Source organism: Saimiri boliviensis, chromosome 15 (assembly GCF_048565385.1).
Source record: "Saimiri boliviensis isolate mSaiBol1 chromosome 15, mSaiBol1.pri, whole genome shotgun sequence".
In the NCBI taxonomy this organism is placed as follows: domain Eukaryota; kingdom Metazoa; phylum Chordata; class Mammalia; order Primates; family Cebidae; genus Saimiri; species Saimiri boliviensis.
The window spans coordinates 44956533-44970987 of NC_133463.1; positions in this window are offsets into that span (position 1 = coordinate 44956533).

Consider the following 14455-nt stretch of genomic DNA (forward strand, 5'->3'; position numbering starts at 1 on the left):
TGCCCAGCTAATTTTTAGTATTTTTAGTAGAGACGGGGTTTCACCATGTTGACCAGGATGGTCTCGATCTCTCGACCTCATGATCCACCTGCCTCGACCTCCCAAAGTGCTGGGATTACAGGCTTGAGCCACCGCGCCCGGCCGGTAACCACATTCTGTTCACACTGATTATTTGGGCAAATCTTTAGGCAAATCTTGAAGTCGTTCTGTAGCAGGTAATTGGTCCTTCATCACAAATTCACAATCACCAGCATTAGATAATTACACTTCCCATCCTTGATTCTTTTGTTCCACAGCACATCCATGTAACCACCACACTTGATTCTAAACACATTAATAAGATATTAGGGATTCGTACAGTGGCTCATGCCTGTAATCCCAGCACTTTGGGGGTTCCAAGGCAGGTGGATCACTTGAGGTCAGGAGCTGGAGACCAGCCAGGCCAACATGGTGAAACCCCATCTCTACTAAAAATACAAAAATTAGCCAGGCGTGGTGGCACACACCTGTAATCCCAGCTACTCAGGAAGCTGAGGCAGGAGAATTGCTTGAACCCAAGAGGCAGTGGTTGCAGTGAGCTGAGATCATGCCACCGCACTCTAGCCTGGGGTAACAGAGACAGTCTCTCTCTCTCTCTCTCTCTCTCTCTCTCTCTCTCTCTCTCTCTCTCTCTGTGTGTGTGTGTGTGTGTGTGTGTGTGTGTTGGAAGAGAAGTGTTTGCCACAATCATTCTGTAATCACTTAAAAGATTTTTTCTGCCTCCTCAAAAATAAACTGCCTCCTCAAAAAATAAACTCTGGGCCGGGCGCGGTGGCTCACGCCTATAATCCCAGCACTCTGGGAGGCCGAGGCGGGTGGATCACAAGGTCAAGAGATCGAGACCATCTTGGTCGGCAAGGTGAAACCCCGCCTCTACTAAAAATAATAAATTAGCCGGGCATGAGTGGTGCACGCCTGTAGTCCCAGCTACTCGGGAGGCTGAGGCAGGAGAACTGCTTGAACCCAGGAGGCGGAGGTTGCGGTGAGCCGAGATTGTGCCATTGCACTCCAGCCTGGGTAACAACAGCGAAACACCGTCTCAAAAAAAATAAAAAAATAAAAAAATAAACTCTGCATCACAAATACATTTTTAATGTTTCTGTTTTAAATTAGCAGGTTCTAATGAATTTTTCAGGATCCATTTGGGTCCTTCTTCTTGTTCTAATCCTGCTTCCATCTGATCACGTTGCTTCTCACTGTACCAGGATTAAGGAACAGGAAATAGAATGAATGACTCTGGGCCCCTAGCCCTTCCCTCCATTGCCACTGGCATGTGAACTCACAGTGACCTGTTCTGGTTATCTCTTGCTGCATAGCAAGCTACATAAACTTGGTGGCTTAAACAACCATCATTTATTTTGTACATGCATCTGCAATTTAGGCAGGGCTCTGCAGGGACAGCCTATTTCTTTCTGTGCAGTGTCAGCTGGTGACTCAACTGCTAGGGCTGCAACCATCTGAGTCCCTCACATAACTAGTAGTTGATGCTGGTGAATGGCTAGGACTTCATCTGAGGCTGTTGGCTGGAACACCTGCATGTGGCCTTTCCATATGGGAGCTTGCCTTCCTTATATAGTGTGTGGATCCCAAGAATGTCTCTCAAGAGGATGAGGCAGAATCTATGGCATTTTTTTCTTTTTTTGAGATGGAGTCTTGCTCTGTCACCCAGGCTGCAGTGCAGTGGCACAATCTTGGCTCCCAGCATTTTCCGCCGCCTGGGTTCAAGCGATTCCCCTGCCTTGGCCTCCTGAGTAGCTGGGACTACAGATATGCACCACGATGCCAGGCTAATTTTTTTTCTATTTTAGCAGAGACAGGGTTTCACCATGTTGGCCAGGATGGTCTTGGTCTCCTGACCTCGTGATCCACTGGCCTCAGCCTCCCAAAGTGCTAGGGTTACAGGCATGAGCCACCGTGCCCGGCCTCTATGGCATTTTTATTACCTATCTTTGGAAGTCATATGGCATCACTTCCAACTATATGCTGTTGGTTGAGGCAGTTACAGAGACCTGCCCAGGTTTAAGCAGAGGGGATATAAGCCACATTACTTGATGGGAGGGTTGTCACCTCATTGTATAAGTAGCGTGTGGAATGAAATATATTATCGTGGCCATTTTTGAGAAATAAAACCTACAGTTGCTAAATAAATCAGTCAGATGGAAAATATTCATTGAAAAAGACTTGCTTTTGAAAGTATTTGTTTACCTAGATATTTAGATATTACTATTGGTATCTACATACCATTATATAAACCTTGCAGTATCTCAGGGATAGTACTCGTATGTGTTGAATACTATGCTAGGCACTAGGGTCCAAAAATAAAAGGCATTAGCTTTGCCCTTAAGAGGGATATAATCTATTGGGAGAGACCCTTCAGTAAATAGTTACAATTATATATGATAGGCCAGGTGCAGTGGCTCACTCCTGTTATCCCAGTACTTTGGGAGGCCAAAGCAGGTGGATCACTTGAGGTCTGGAGTTGGAGACCAGCCTGGCCAATGTGGTGAAACCCCATTTCTACTAAAAATATAAAAAATTAGCCAGGCATGGTGGTGCACCCTGTAATCCCAGCTACTTGGGAGCTGAGGCAGGAGAACCGCTTGAATCCAGAAGGCAGAGGTTGCAGTGAGCTGAGATTGCACAACCTAACTCCAGCTTGGGAGACTGAGCAAGACTCAGTCTCAAAAAAATTTAAAAAATAAAAAAAATTGCCGGGCACGGTGGCTCACGCCTGTAATCCCAGCACTTTGGGAGGCTGAGGCGGGTGGATCACTAGGTCAAGAGATCGAGACCATTCTGATCAACATGGTGAAACCCCGTCTCTACTAAAAACACAAAAATTAGCTGGGCATGGTGGCACATGCCTTTAGTCCCAGTTACGCGGGAGGCTGAGGCAGGAGAATTGCTTGAACCCAGGAGGCGGAGGTTGTAGTGAGCCGAGATTGCACCATTGCACTCCAGCCTGGGTAACAAGAGTGAAACTCTGTCTCAAAATAATAATAATAATAATAATAATAATAATAAAAAATTACACGTGATAAATGCAGTAAGGTGGATAAGTATTGACATATATTTGAAAGGAAAGCTGTATCTCATTCTGTCTGAGTGAAACATAGATGCCTTCATAGAGAAGGACTCCTTTATGCTGGCTCTTTCAAATTCTGATAATAAAAAAGGGGAGAAATCATTTATATTATAGGAACAGGATACTTCACAGCCATATTTCTAACACAGACACCAACTTCAAGGCAATTGGAAATAAACGACCTTCCACTTGGAATATTCCACTTGCATCTTGAGTTCAAATTCTGACGTATCTTAGTAAGTCATGCTTGATTCAGTGACCCTTTAATGTCTCACAAAAGAGAATCACTCATTAAAAATGATAAATTAGTATGTAACGGGAAATATTATAAACATGATCATTCTAAATACCTGACAGATTTCCATGAGACAATTGGGTGTTGGTTTCCAAACAATCATTTACCAATAAATATATATTGAACGAATGGTTATTTGCCATTGTTCTCAAAATGCATTGGCTCTCAAATACAAAATATTTCTTAATTACTCCTAAAACAAACTTAAGCCATGTCTATGTGAGACCAAAAGAGATGTATTTGGATAAAAAGTAAACATCCAAATCCTTTTTCATCTATGTATTTTGAACATAGATGAGATCATTTTATAAATGTTGTTCTGAATCTTTTTCTTTTTTTGTTTTTTGTTTTTTGTAAGATAAACTTTGCATATTCAAATGATTCTGAATCTTTTTTACTTACAAATTGGTGATGGGTATCTTCCCATGTCAGTTCACATAGCTCCACTTGATCCTTTTTAACATGTCATGATGCTATGTCTGTACCATAACCCAACCATTCCCTACTTATGGATGTAAAACGTTTCCATTTTTTCACTATTACAAATAATGCCACAAACACCATGCATATGCATTCAATAAATCATCTAATCAAGTAAGAAATACAAAAAGGAAATATACATTAATATTAACAATGATGTCACTGGGCAATGGACTGTGGGTTGTTTTGACTTTTCTGTATTTTCCAAAATTTTATTTTGTAACTAATATGAAAAATAGATTCTGTTTTTTTTTTTTTTTTTTTTTTTTAAATATCAATGCCTCAGGCTGGGTGCGGTGGCTCACGCCTGTAACCCCAGCACTTTGAGAGGCCAAGGCAGGTGGATCACCTCAGGTCCGGAGCTCAAGACCAGCCTGACTAACATGGCAAAACCCTGTCTCTACTAAAAAAAAAAAATGCAAAAATTAGCCGAGATTGCACCACTGCACTCCAGCTTGGGTGACAGGGAGACCCCATCTCAAAAAAATAATAAATAAAAAGAAAAAAGAAAAAGATATCAATGCATCAGATGCATAAGATAGCCAGAAACAGGCTGCTTATTATATAAGTTGGTTCACATTTGGTTTTAATTCTACTTCCCATTTCATTTCAAAATGTTTGTTCCAAAGGGGAGTCTTCCAGACAGAAGTCTCCTGATTGGCCTATTCTTCGCTCTGCTTTTACTCCAACTGGGCAAACAGTATGGGAGTGATAGAAATATTTTGAGTAAACAGCTAAGAACAGGTTGAAAATGCCTTCCTTGTTTGGACAGCTTTTAAAGAAATACCTTCTTGCTTGTGGATTTATCTAGTGGAAAGCTTATTTTCTCTTGTAAAAGTGCACCCTTTTTTAGAAGTTAGCACAGCGGTTACCCTTGGATGGGGAAAGTGTTCCTGCGAATGATGGGCTTCCAGGATGCTGTAATGTTCTGTTTCGGTGTGTAAATGTAGAATTTACATACAGATGTGCTCACTTCATGAAAATTCATCAAACTGTACAGGTTTGATGTTTGCATTTTTTAATATATATACTCTTCTTCCATTACAATTTAGAAAAAAAGGTGGGGCATGGGACAAAAGATGCTGTAGTTTTAGAAATAAAGGGATGAAGCAAGAAGACATGTAATTTAGGGAGTAGTTTCAGGACAAAATGTAGGTTACAGTGAGCTGAGATCGCGCCACTGCACTCCCATCTGGGAGACAGAGCGAAGCTCCATTTCAAAAAAAAAAAAAAAAAAAGCACATTTGCCTCCTTTCTCATTCCACCACTGCCTCCCTTGGTGTTTAGGTCTCTTCTGATCCTAAGACAGCCCTCTGCTGTGCACCCAACAGGGAAGGAAGTTTGGTAACTTTAAAAAAGTTGGTTAATCCTGTAAACGCGGGACAAGTAGAAACCACATTTCTCCTGCTCACCCCGTATTCCCACTGACTGGCCAAGTGCTTGACTCATGGCAGAAGCTTCACAGGTATTCCCCTAATAAGTGAAATGAGGAATGAATGAATGAATGAAAAAGAAGTATAGAAACTTAATATGAAGTAGATTAGCAAAGGTTCTTGGGCTGCTGAAGAGAGGACATCTCTAGCTTTCACCTTTTGCCACATTTTAGATTAGAGCAACATTTTTCAAACTACTCATTAAGACTGATTACTAAGTTGAAACAATTTTGTGAGTCACAATTGAGATTGAAAAATGAAATGCGGTGGCTCACACCTGTAATCCGAGCACTTTGGGAGGCCGAAGCAGGAGGACTGCTTGAGCCCAGCCTGGGCAACATGGAGGAGATCAGACCTCCCTCACCACCAAAAAAGAAAGAAAGAAAAAAAAAGCTAGGAGTGGTAGCAAGCACCTGTGGTCCCAGTGGCTCAATGAGGCAGAGGTGGGAAGATCACATGAGTCCAGGAATTTGGGGTTGCAGTGAACCAAAATCATGCCAGCAGACTCCAGCCCGGGCAACAGAGTAAGACCCTGCCTCAACCAATCGATCAATCAATAAAAGTTAAACATAAAAAAATACAATAGGATAGAACAAAACAAACACAGGAATAGAACAGCATTTCAGACAGAAAAGGAATGGAATGAAAAAGGAAAGAAAATATCAGTGAATTGCAAGTGGTAAGAGAAAGAAATATTTAATGCAACTTTTTCTTAGTTGTATGGATACCGAATGTCTGTTCTAGATTTCTATTTGCAGTATTTCTTATGTTTGTCAGCGTCAAAAAACTAGAAAGCTACTGCCCTAGCAGCCTGTGAGGGATAGAGTTAATGGCGCTTCAAAAGGCAGACAACCAAGAGAGAATTAGCTTATCATAAAGATCAGCAAAGTTTGAGCTGCTTATTTCTTTATTATTTTGTGTTATCTTTTGGTATTTTTGGCAGCACAAAGTCTTCTAAACAAGTTAATTTTCAACTCAAAGGCACAGTTCACTTTGAAATGTCCAGACATCTTTCTTGAAAGAGTGGAAGATAAATCATCTGTCTAGAATGTGTTACAGTACCAACCGTGGCAAAAACACATCACACAGGGCTCAGTGCAGAAATAGCATGCACTGTTTCTTTCTCTTGGTCAAAAAGTCAAGTTTTAATATATCTCAGAAACATATACATGGAATTTGATAAAGTTTTGCAATATTTTTGCTTGTTTCTTAATTCCTTCAACATGTTTCTCAGGGTTGGGGCTGCCTTTACATTTTCTTAATTCATTAGCAGTTTCGTAATGAAATACCACTTGCTTGTATTTTTATTTTATTTTTAAAGTTTCTTTCTTTCTTTCTTTCTTTTTTTTTTTTTTTTTGAGGCAGAGTCTTGCTCTGTCACTGAGGCTGAAGTACAGTGGCACCATCTCCACTCACTGCAACCTCTGCCTCCTGGGTTTTTAGCAATTTCCCTACCTCAGTCTCCTGAGTAGATGCGATTACAGGTGTGTGCCACCATGCCTGGCTAATTTTTTTAATTTATTTTTATTTTTTAGTAGACAGGGTTTCACTGTGTTGGCCAGGCTGGTCTCGAGCTCCTAGCCTCAATTGATATGCCCACCTTGACCTCCCGAAGTGCTGGGATCACAGGCATGAGCCAAGCCCAGCCTGCTTTTACGTTATATCATTTATCGAATTTCATAGACTTCTTTCCGATCAGATTGAGTGGGTGACCTTTATTATGATCTGTTCACTTTGATTCTCTTTGACCATGCTACACTTTAGTTGAAAGTTACATTACAAACCTGCTATTGGATCTTTCTCTGGACACCATATCTGGCAAGAGGCAATTCCCAGAGCCCTAGCTAGAGATGAGGGATTACATCATCACCAAGGTCGGGTTACAGTATACTCTGAACATTCTTGGATGACATGCTTGCCCGCAAAGGCAGGGGTGGGTTAGAATGGGAGGAAGGATAACATCAAAGAGATCTTGAAAAATAAAGAAAACAAAAGTATCTCCCTAGTAGATTTCCTGGCTTTCAGGGTCTGTCTTACAGCAAGCTGTTTGAGTCCAGGAGTTTGAGACCAGCCTGAGCAACATAGGAGGACCCCATCTGTACAGAAAAAGCAAAAAAAAATAAATAAATAAATTAGCAGGCTTGGTGGTGAACCTATAGTTCCATTTACTCTGGAGACTGACGTGGGAGGATCGCTTGAGCCCAGGAGTTCAAGACTGCAGTGAGCCACGATCCTATCACTGCACGGAAGCCTGGGCAACAGAGACGCCATCTCTTAAAAGAAGAAGAAGAAAGAAAGCAGCTTGAAGCAGAAAAGACATGGTATCAGACCAGATAGGTAACTCTAAATGCTTTCAAGTACCTAAGAGACCAGTTTCGTGAGGTTTTCTCATGACCTGTAGTAATCATAAAGGGAGGATGATGAGGGAACATTGACCTCAGGTGCAGTGATAGGCCCATCATCGGAGGTCGTTAAGCGTAGGCCACGTGATCATTATCTGCACTGTGAGCGGGAGGATGCTGGTATTGGGAATGGGGGAGGAGCCCACAGCTGTATGGTCTTTTAATCTCCTAGAACTCATTTCTAGAAGTCCTCCCAAAACACACAAACAAGCAAAAGGCATGCTGTTATGGCTTGAATGTGTCCCCCAAAGTTCATGTGTTGGAAACCTAACCCCCAATGCCACAGCCTTGAGCGGTGGGACACTTAAGCAGTGATTAGAGGCCAGGCACAGTAGCTCACACCTGTAATCCAGCACTTTGGGAGGCTGAGGTGAGTGGATCACTTGAGGTTAGGAGTTTGAGGCCAACATGATGAAACACTAAAAATACATAAATTAGCAAGGTGCAGTGCTGCACGCCTGTCATTCCAGCTACTTGGGAGGCTGAGGCAGCAGAATGGCTGGAACCTGGGAGGCAGAGGTTGCACTGAGCCGAGATCATGCCACTGCTCTGCAGCCTGGGCAACAGAATTAGACTTTGGCTCAAAGAAAAAAAAATAAGATGTGATTAGGCCATGAGAACTCTGCCCTCATGGATGGATGAATGCTGCCATCACAGGAGCAGCTTGTTATCAAAAGAGGGGGCTTATAATAAAAGCCAGTTCGACGTCCCTGCTCTCTCTCAACACGTGTTGCCCTCTGATGTGCTGTGATGCAGAAGGCCCTGTAGATGCCGGTCACTCAGCCTCCAGAACTGTGAGAAATACATTTCTTCTCTTTATAAATTATCCAGTGTCTAGTATACAGCACAAAACAGACTAAGATACAATCTGACTCCCTGGCACCACTCAGGGCCAGAGTCGTCTGTTAAAGGCCTGACACTACTCGGGGAGCTTTCTGACAGCCAGTAATTTTGACAGCAGGATAGGGTAAAATGCCTCTTAGGAAAACACAGACACCAATTCTTTTTGGCCTTACTATTTTCTTCTTGTGCTTTCAGAGACCTCTTCGAGGAAAAGGATTGAACTCGGCAAACATTGTCCACAGAAGCCTTACAAAGATATTTCAAGGAGATGGAAAAAGGAAGTTGCTGTACAAGAGGGACAGTTTCACATTCACAGGAAGAAAAAGTTCTAGAGATCTGTTTCTCAGTGATGTGAATATACTTAACATTACTAAACTGCACACTTAAAAATGGTTAAGGTGGCCAGGTGCAGTGACTCATGCCTGTAATCCCAGCACTTTGGGAGACTGAGCTGGGCAGATCACCTGAGGTTGGGAGTTCGAGACCAGCCTGACCAACATGGAGAAACTCTGTCTCCATTAAAAATACAAAATGAGCAGACATGATGGTGCATGCCTGTAATTCCAGCTACTCAGGAGGCTGAAACAGGAGAATCACTTGAACCTGGGAGGTGAAGGCTCCAGTGAGCCAAGATTGCACCACTGCACTCCAGCCTAGACAACAAGAGTGAAACTCAATCTCAAAAAAAAAAAAAAAGGTTAAGGTGGTAAATTTTAGGTTATGTGTTTTGTTTTGTTTTGTTTTGTTTTCTGAGATGTTAATGTTTATTCCTTTACCTGGATACTGATTACAGAGGTATATACACTATGAAAATTGACCATACACTATAAACGCTGTTACATGCAACAGAAAATTACAAGCAATTAAGCAAATTTAGTTCAAAACAGAGAAACCACTTCTTTCTCATTCAAGTTCCCATAAATTGCTACTTACCAACAATTTTATCAACTGTATCATGATCATCAAAAGTTACAAAAGCAAATCCTCTCTTTTTTTCCACTCTGCCTGTCTTCCATAACTTCTATGGTTTCAATCTTGCCCTACTTTTCAAAGTAGTCTCTCAAATTATACTCTTCCATATCTTCCTTAATACCACCAATAAAAATTTTCTTCACTGTTAGATGGGCACCAGGCTTTACAGAATCCTCTCTAGAAACAGCTCTCTCCACTACACACCCATCAACCTTGTGTGGTCGAGCACACACTGCTGCATCCACCTCTTCAACACAAGAATAAGTCACAAAACCAAAGTCCCTGGAATGTTTGGTTTGGGGATCTCTCATTACGACACAATCTGTTAAGTGTGCCCCATTTCTCAAAATGTTCTCTTAAACTATCATCTGTAGTTTCAAAGCTCAGACTACCAATAAACAGTTTTCTCAACTGCTCTGGTTCCTTTGGATCATGGCCCTTCCCCCAACCGCCGGCGGCGACAGCGATGGCCGGAGTCCGGCTAGGGGCAACCGGTCGAAGTTTTACCTCCATTTTGAGACCAGACTCGCCTCTTCCAACTCGAGTTCAATATCTTGCTTTTTTTTTTTTTTTTTTTAACTACAGTAAAACAATTTTGTGTGTTTTGAAAAATACTATATCATCAAGAAAGCTGGATAAACTATTTCTTAATTACTCTTCAACACTCCCTAGTTGCAGCAAGGGATTACAAATCAAACTTAGTGTTTCAGATTTCTGGGCCATGTGGTTCATCTTAATAATAGTAATAGATATAAGAACCCAGGCACATAGGAGCTGTAATGGTCTTATCCAAGTTGCTGCTTGGGTACAAAGCATAATTATTAACCTCACCTAATAAACATTTGGAGACGCACATAGCCCATGAGTTAGGATGCAATGTTAATGCTCAATATTAAACAATAAAGGGCTTTGAACTGGAAAAGGAATCTTGGTCAATTTTATAAAATATAGTCGAATATGGCATAGTTAGTGATAATTTGATGGTCTCTTTGGTCCACTGTAACCTCCACCTCCCAGGTTCAAGTAATTCTCGTGCCTCAGCCTCCCAAGTAGTTGGGTTTACGGGCGTGCACCAGCATGCCCTGTGATTTCTGTATTTTTAGATTTGGCCAACATTTCACCATGTTGTCCAGGCTGGTCTCAAACTCCTGGCCTCAGGTGATCTGTCCACCTCGGCCTCCCAAAGTGCTGGGATTACAGGTGTGAGCCACCATGCCAGTTTTTTTTTTTTTCCCTTTTTTCTTGATTCTCATATATATATATATATATATATATATATATATATATATTTTTTTTTTAAATTACATTTTAGGTTCTGGGGTACATGTAAAGAACATGCAGGATTGTTGCATAGGTACATACATGGCAATGTCGTTTGCTGCCTCCATCCCCATCACCTATATCTGGCATTTCTCCCCATGTTATCCCTCCCCAACTCCCTACCACCGCCCACTGTCCCTTCCCGATTCTCACTTTTTAAAGTCTCAGATTAAAAAAAAAAAAAGACAGCATCAGCCATTATTTAGGCCCAATATTACAAGCACTCCCTCTGTGAACATACATATTCTATAGAAATATTAGTAAATAGGCACTGGCAAGTTATTAAAGAATCCACATATATCAATTACTTGTCCACAGTATGACAAACTGAGGAAGCTTCACCAGCTTTCTAGAAAGTTTCCGGCAAGCCTGAGGCCAGGGACAAAGGATTCTACAGTCCTGTTCAATCACGAAGGTTATATCCCTCTTCCTCTGCATCATTTACTTGGTAATTAATCAGGAATTAATTACAGTCTTACAATTACAAGCATGATGAATTCTTGTCTTACAATGCTTTACCTACTAACAATCTCCTATTGTTACTTTTACTGGCACCTGAAAGTAAGGAGAGGCTCCCTTGGCTTCTTGTATGTTTTTCTCCCCCTAGGACAACAAAAAAACAGAGAGACTTCTCGACAGGTGAATTTATGGTAGAGATACTATGTGTGGTATAGAGATATGAGAGGATGTCTGTTGCAAGCTTAGGGCAGTGGCTCTTAGACTTGAGCACACTGGAATCCCTTGGAGGACCTACTGCAACACAAACTGCTGGAGCCCCGCCCGGACCCATCACAGTGGGTCCAGTAAGTCTGGGTGTGGCTCAAGGATGTGCATTTGTAATACGTTTCAGGTGATGCTGACGCACTCTTTGAAAATCACTGGTTTAGGGTAATTCAATTTAGCTGTCGTTTAACCCGGGGTGGGGTTGGGGGGGGGCGGGGGAGTTGGTAAGGGCATTCACCTTGTTTAGCTGCCGCTGCTGACTCACGTATCAAGGAACTCAGAAATCCAACTTAGAGATGACAGGTCAACCTCTGCAAAGCTTGCTCCTTCTCTTCACCAGCTGGGAGAAACACCTCAACCACTGTCCTTCCTTGTCACAGTATTGTTCAGGGATTAACACACCAACACCAACTACACCACCTAGAATCTCTCCTCCTTTCATGCAAAGGGATCCAGGGAAGGACACTGATTGGCTGTGCTTCAGATACATACCCACCAATCTGGAGCGCAGGAAATGAGCTGCTGCGATTGGCCAGATCCAGAGGTGGGAGCAGGGAGGAAATGTTTTGGGGAACCAAACACCGTGGCTACCATTGTGCACTGCAAAAAGACAGCAACAGGGCTGTAATGGGATTTTTTTCGTTCAAGTAAACTTTTTAATTGGAGTATAATAGGCACACAGAAAAGTACACAAGAGTTTGATGAATATTTACAAAGTGAACCCACCCATATAACTATCACCAAGATCAGGAAATAAATCATCACGTTTGGATTTGATTTTTTAAAAGTATACTTTGGTCTTAATGGCTTCATTTCAGCCCCTTTCAGAGCAGTTTTCTACACGTGCTAACTCATTTCCACAAAATAGATAAAATATAACCACTAGTGCTTGTAATCAGAGTAAATTCAGTCCTCTAAATAGTGAATTAAATGCAGAAACCTTTTGGTTTTCATGACTCTTCTCTCATTCTAACATAGCTTTTCTTTCAAAAGGGAAAGGATGTCTAACAGTCCTCAGAACCTGTGTCTTCTTACCATTCCTTAATCACTTGTCATCTTTCTGTTCCCACATTCCGGGATCTTCATCTTCTGATTCTATGCTGTGCTTACACAGTGCTATAGAATAAGCCAATGGCTTAATAATTATGTTAATATTTTGCAGTCTTAATTATGTTTTTCACTCAGAAATAGTTACTATATCAAATGATGTTAATTCCAATAAGTTTTCATAAAAGGGAAATAGGTGAATGTTTGTCCCCAAATATTTTGTAATTATGTAAAAATAATTGAGCTCATTGTTGAAAATCTGAAAATAACCAAAATACAAAGAAACTGAAAATTATCCCTGATCCCACCACTCAGGAATAATCGCTGCAAACAGTATGATCTGTCCAGGTTTCTTTCTGTGAATATATAACAAAATGTATAACATCTGTCAATTTTGTACACTGCTTTTTCTAACCACTTACCTTTAAAATATTGTGGCTTTACATTTCTAACCAGAAAAACACATAGCAAGAAATGTAAGTGAACATAAATTCACAAGCTATTCCGTAGAAAAGCAGAAAAGAAAGGCTGCAGACCCAACTATCTCTGTGGAATCAGAGAGAAAATATTTTTTAAAGATATTATTAAGTTACAATGGCCAACTCCCAACTGTAAACCAATAGAGCTCATTTGGTAGACTATAAATCTCAATTATATGACCAGATAAAAAATTTATTTAGTGAGTCTTTGAGGAGATTGAAATTTTAGCCAGTTGCTTCACAAAGCAACATATGGGTCATCCATTTGTGGGTCACAAGTGCGCAGATAGGCTACGCAACAAGCAATTTCTGAATTAAATTATCTGTCTCATGGGGAATTAATAAGAGACCATTTAAGAAATCATTTATGATGGTGAGCTAGTTGTTTAGATACTAATACTGGCCTAATCCATAGGAATAGCTTTCTTCTACAGCTTATGGGCTTCTCTGCAATTAATAAACATGATACACAGTTTCATAGGTAACTGCATCTGTTGAAAAGTGGGGTTAAGTTCGAACATGGTAAATGCAGAAATCAAGACTTGTAAAGGAGGAGATAATGTCATAGTAAAATTATTGAACTTTTTGGTACTGAAATCAAAGCAAAAGCATATTAAATTTGGATCCTCTGACATGGATTTCTTCTAAATAAACTGCCAAACAATCTTACAAACAGCTTGTAGACTGGTTTACATCAAGGGAAATATTAAAAGGAAAATAGATGACCATTTTAATAACTGGATTGGGGAAGTCTTTTCTGTAAGAGACACCAAAAGCAGAAACCATAAAGAAAACAAAAACAATTTGACAATGTAAAAAACTAACCTATGCAGCAAAAAGTAAGTATATAAAAAAAAATACCTCTGTCTACTGCGGGGTTTTTTAAAAACATAATTAGGTTGGGGCTTAATTCATTCTGAGCCTTTAATCATGCTGGCCAACCAATTTTTAATTTGTTTTTGAATAGGAGATGGATATTGTTGAGACAAGCCTTTGCAATTACATCAAAATAAGATTTCACAAGGTTTTTATTGAATGTCAAAAATTGCACTTCCTCGGAATGGCAAATCACAGAGAAGCAGGCTAGCACTGCTCAAGAGCATTGGTGATCTTTGAAGACTCACAAATCTAGGTTTGACTTTCCATCCTAGGCTGAGTGAGATGTGGTGGCTCATGCCTGTAATCCCAGCACTCTGGGAGGCTGAGGTGGGTGGATCATTTGAGGTCAGGAATTCAAGACCAGCCTGACCAACATGGTGAAAACCCATCTCTACTAAAAATACAAAAATTAGGCCGGGCGCGGTGGCTCAAGCCTGTAATCCCAGCACTTTGGGAGG